This window comes from Agrilus planipennis, unplaced genomic scaffold (genome assembly GCF_000699045.2).
Source record: "Agrilus planipennis isolate EAB-ADULT unplaced genomic scaffold, Apla_2.0 scaffold96, whole genome shotgun sequence".
NCBI lineage: Eukaryota > Metazoa > Arthropoda > Insecta > Coleoptera > Buprestidae > Agrilus > Agrilus planipennis.
Window position 1 is genome coordinate 364,065 of NW_020438968.1, and position 6,082 is coordinate 370,146.

General features: G+C 31.8%; 1 protein-coding gene across 1 annotated transcript in view; it reads left to right on the forward strand.

The window, feature by feature from the left end:
• Positions 1-6,082, forward strand: part of LOC108734408 (multiple C2 and transmembrane domain-containing protein) — a 75,563-nt gene that overhangs the window by 969 nt on the left and 68,512 nt on the right. The gene's annotated exons all lie outside the window — the stretch shown is intronic.

The following is a 6,082-nucleotide window of genomic DNA, read 5'->3' on the forward strand; positions in this document are numbered from 1 at the left end:
ATGTTAAAACCCTGATAGTGATTAAATTAGTCTATATTTATGAATGTACAGTACGACCCACGATGTACACCATTATTTTGTGGAATATGAACTAATTAGGTAATCTAAAAAAATTTTAAATAAAAATTATACACTAGTAGGTACACTAATTTTGAAAATATGGTATTATAAAAATTTTATTTCATATACATCAGATTATTTGCAAAAAGAAAGATATTTCTTCGGATAAATAGCAACGCGTCTAATAAAAAAAAAATACGGAAAAAACTAAATTTTTATGAAAACGCAAAAATAATTTTCGATTGTAAATGACTGAATTTGCCTTAGAAATAATAAAATTTAATAGGTAACTTGTAATAATCTCAATTTTGACATGTTTCTTCAAAAATTATTTCAAGTTTCCTAAATATTACACTTAAATTTGTAATATCAACTAAAATACCTAGTCAATTTATTTCTGTTTGGATTTTATTTTTATAAGTTCGGTTCCAAAAAAGGAGCTACTGGGATAAATCGTAAATATCGCTGTAATATTTAGGAAAATTTTCGTTTTTCATTTTCCCCGGATGGCTGAGTATACAAATTTTCTCAAATCAGCTTTTCAAAATTCTGTAAAACGTAGTTAATGAATAAAGTTGTATATCTGTCTTATAAATAATGTAAATTTTATCGTTTATTGTGCAGAGGTATACTTGCTGCAACAAGTTATTGTACAGTAATAAAATGAGAATACTGAGCATTCTAAAAAATGGGTTATTTTATTATATCATTGAAATTCTCGGTTAATTTAAAGGTAGGTATTCTAACCCGAATACTCCACCGTTTAGAAAATAGACAACCCTTTTTAATTTTTCTTTAAAAAATAATACCATTTATAGTATTACTTAATGCATAAGCACACGATCAATCAAGAGTTGATAATTGGTGTTAATATTTACTGAATCAATATTATAAAGAATGTGAAGTGCGAAACTATTATAATATTTTTTTACCGTCAATAATAAGGCACACACACAATTTTACTGTATCGACTAATTAACACTCTTGTTATGTAAAGATTCTTTTCGAAACTAATTGGAATATTGAAAACTTCAAACAACAAAAACTTTCTTATTTTAAGTAAATTACTGTAAATTATGGTCAATTTTAATAATTTTTAAATATTAAGTCGGCCATGTATTGAACTGTTGAATTGTCATTTCAATTGTTAAATGATTTTTGCATTATTTAGTATTAAATTATTAAATTTAAAGTAATAGGAAAGGGTATTCGCTCCCATGAGTTCTATGTGGTCCCACTGCGGTCGTACTCCTGATTTCTTGAATTGTATTAACTGGTCTTAAAGTTTTCCCTTAATAAACCTCATTAGTAAATATAAAAATAAAATGGCGTTTAATTAGGCGATCGAGAAGGTGACTGTAATAATTTAAATTACTGACTATTTCTCCCTTCTCGGGTTTGAAGGTCTAGTCAGGGACATATTAGATGCAGAAACAGGAGTTAAGAGGAGTAGAGGTAAGCCTAGATAAGATTACTGTTCGCAAATAGTTAAGAATGTGGGATATTCTAGTTTTCGGAAAATGCGAAGATTAGTTCAGGATAGGAAAGAGTGGAGATGCGTGTCCAACCAGTCTTAGGACTGACGACCTTATGATGATAAATAATTGACTATTTCTTTCAATCCGTCTATGGTCACACATTTCATCTAAACGATTTTCCATTTTTTGCTTTAATATTTCCTAAACGGTGAACTTTTCGGATAGTTCATGTTACAAAACATACCTTTAAATTAACCGAGCGAGAATTTCAATGATATGCGTAATAGTTACTGCCTATTTTCAGTATAACCGAAAGTGAAACTTATTGAAAATATTTTATTATATATATATATTTTACATTGAATNTGGATCCAATGGTATCAATTTCACTTTACCATTTGCGCAACACAATCCATTGGCTTCGTTTTTGTATTTTAATGCCTTACAGTGTGAGCAAACCTTGTTCATAGAACCAATAACAACACATTGGTAGTTACTGTAGTCAATTGACACATCGTAACTGAAAGCAGCTCGATTCAAACTTGCGCGATTATTAGTTGAATGTCGCGCTCGCGCTTCACGCGTTTGTGATATCCGAATTCTTTCATGTTCATTTCCTTCGTCACGTTCTTGTGCAGTACGATTAGATCGGTAATTAGCTTGGTTTGTAGCATTTCTGGTTCTTCTACCTAAATTGCTTCGTCTTATAGGAGGCATATCAAATATAAATTATTTTTTCACTAATCACGAACTAAACAAACACTAACTAACTAAACACTCTGCACAAAACACGATATACAAATTTGTTTCGTGTATCAGTTGACAAAAGCAAACTCAGTAGATTAGGTAACAGACAACTTTCTTTTTTTTTTAAATTTGATATGACTTGAAGTCAAATCCTTTTAAGCCGTACGAAAAATAATAAAACACTGTTGGTAACGCGATTTTTGTTTGACTGATGTAATGACGTGGAAACTGATGCATTTTATCTCGCGTGCCGAAACTAATACAAAAGAAACGCGAGTTTCGGAACGCGACATTAAACTCCTCCAACTATGTATTCTGTGCTCCTACGCACACACGCACATTGTTTTGATAGATATGATCTTTGACGTTAGGAACACACCTACATTGCTTAGACAACAGTGAGTGCTTGTAATTTAATATGAACTTTATGCCATAGCAATAAAGCTCAAATTGACTACGTTTTAGTTACAAATCATTTGTATGGGAAAAAGAAAAGGGCTATTTTTAGGGTTTTTCCAGCAATAATTCTAATTTTTCTCGCTGTAAAAACCATCCTTGAACTTCAACGAACATTTTAAAAAAAGATTTGGCCAAATTGGTCCAGGCGTTGTTGAGTTATACGCTTACCAACACATTTTGCGATTCATTTTTATATTATAGATTATATTTTTTAAAGCAAATAGATATAACCATCTGCGAATAAAAAACATTAAAATCTAGTTTTCCCTTTTATCTACGTCATTTGTAATAATTATTGCTTGATTGATGATTCTATTTCAGCCTACATGGGAACATAATTCGATTGTATCAATTCAAGCGTTTAACATTTTGTTACAAAAGTAGTTGAACCCGTCCAAATTTGGACGGATGGATACCATTATACTTTAAACATAGCGATTCTCCATCCCGTAACGTCAATGAATCCCTCGGTGCATATGCTACCGGAAATATATAAAATCCGTCATTGTATACAATTCACAGGAAATCTATATAATTCCTAAAATCGTCCGAAAATGTGTGAAATAAATTATATTATATTAATTATATTCCTAGGAAATCTATACATTTCCTAAATAGCAAATGGAAATGTATTACAGATAAGTAATACTAAATAGGCAATATTACGGCAGGCTGTTTGGAGATGTACCCATATCCATTGGCGACGTCACTGTTTGATTAGGGAGATTTATGACAGAATGGAGTTTTTTTAATGACCCTGCCTGCCGGAGGCGCGCTAATAAGTTAGATGTTACAATAATGTGACGTGGTATCTTTGTTTCAGCAAACAGAATGACTTTGAGTTTTTAGTATGTTGTAGAGGTGATAATGCTGATCATTTTCATATATACACATATGTTGGACGCGGAGATCATAACGAAGCATGTTTTTCAAGACATTATTCCAACACATCAGCCCGTCTCCGGTGGGCAGGAGCATTGCAGAAACTCCAGTCAGTCATAATTCTACCTAATAACCATATCATAACGTGGCATATAATGCATATACATCTATAAATCTAACCTAACCTAACCTAACCTAGCCTAGCCTAACCAAACAATAACATCACCAATATATCAGGCGATCAGAAGAACCACGTAAACACAGATAACTCTTATTCTTAGTTTACTATCGTGTTTTATTTATTTTATTCACAGAAAACATTAGTTTTATAAATTTCCTAGTACAATATCGGAATTTCATACATTTCCCAGAATATGTGTGTATTAAAAAATCTTTGAAACAATATTTTATAAATTTCCAAAATAGCCTCGAAATTGTAGATTCCTAGGTTTCATACATTTCCGGTAAAACATACACTTATCCCTAGTGATCAGCTACAAATTAAGTATACTTGTGATTAGTATTAATTAAAGTCATTAGACCTATTACAGAAGCAATAGACCTGGCAACCCTACCTGTTAGAATAAATACATACCTAATGAATTGTCGATCACTTCATAAGATTGTCAGTCCTAAGACTGATTGGACACGCATCTCCACTCTTTCCTATCCTGACCTAAACTTCGCATTTCCCTAAACCAAAACATCCTACATCCTTAACTATTTGTGAACGGTAATCTAATCTAGGTACCTCTACTACTCCTAAGTCCTGTTTCTTTCCTTCATTCCTTACAACCCAAAACTAACCCGTTTCTCTAAAAATTAGTTANAACCAAAACATCCTACATCCTTAACTATTTGTGAACGGTAATCTAATCTAGGTACCTCTACTACTCCTAAGTCCTGTTTCTTTCCTTCATTCCTTACAACCCAAAACTAACCCGTTTCTCTAAAAATTAGTTAGGTAAAAAAATTTTTCAACTGAAGCAAAAACCTCTGGCAATATAGGATTTATTTACAACAGAATTTTGTTGGATAATGGGTACTAAGGCTAATTTCAGATATTGTAAAAAATAAAAGTGATAATACTAGTAGTAAACATTGAAATAATTTTTTTGTTAATACTGCTAATGGAATAAACGTAGTCAAAAAAGAGGCATTTTTAGGATTAAGTTGTAACTGCATAAAAATTCGTCAAAACTTTCGAAAAAGTCTACCGGTTGGTGTTGTACGTTAAATCTCTATTTCTTTATTAAGTATTGAAAAATTAGTTGTTAAATGATAATCTCGAAAATTAATTAAGAAAAAATCATGAAAATCAGGTACAAGTGTTTTTGGGTATCTTGACAACAAATTTAATATCAAATTTACAAAATTCGAAATGACATAATGACCAACCAAAACTTGTAATTTCGGTTCGAATTTGGTTATTGGTTTTATTCGCTCAAGGGATACTTATTTTGTGCACTTCCTAATCTCCAATTTCTGAAAAATGTTCTAGTGGCGCGACTGAAGTAAAAGTAAGTAATATTGACCACCAATTATGTAGACTTAACATAAATATCCGTCTTTATATTAAGTTGAGCGTAAAACGGTTTATGTGTATGCTCATATTTCTAGACCTAGTTAAACTGCGACTGTTCGTACAAAAAGTAACCGGTGCTTCGGATTTAACCACCGGAACAGAATACTTAAAATGCCGTTTTGTGTTGGTCATTTAACTATAATGTTAGTACACAGGGTGTTCCGTTTTCGCAAGACTAGAATTCGAAATTATATTCCAATTATTTGAATTCCCTTAATAAATTATTTAATTTAAATATTCAGATATCGAAATATCCAAAGATTATTAAAGTTGCTTCATATATTCAGTTTTATAATTAGATACCTACTATAGACACTTCGCAAATCACCACTTGTTCGATGTAGCAATAATCCCTGAGGATGTCTGCCACAGTTTCCTGCGAAACTTTAGAAATACAGTTCTAACCTAGCATCCATCTACAGTGGAAAATTCTAAGAGCACTTCTATCATTACCCAGCAGGGACTAAGCGGAATGATTTGGAATTTTATAAATGATAACGTAATTTTTAGTACATTGGAATTCGTTTATTATGACTCCGCCTATATTGACCGATCGCTTAATATGAAGTAATTGCAGTGTTTAGTTTGGTTTTTATATTAAATCCTGTATAGAAAAGTTTAGATATAATGACTCCGTTTAAAATGATATATCGGTTATTATGACTAATTCTCAAGAAATCATATACGGCTATAGTGACCCAAATGATTAATAATTTTCGCTCATTTTTCTGACCCTTCTTATACGAGGGTGGATTGATAAGTTTCCGGCCTAACCAAGAGATGACGCCACTAGGCCTACCTTGAGGTGACATTCTATAGTACCATCCTTGGATAGCTTGTAGCTATAGTTTCAGCCCGATCTCCTTGCTAG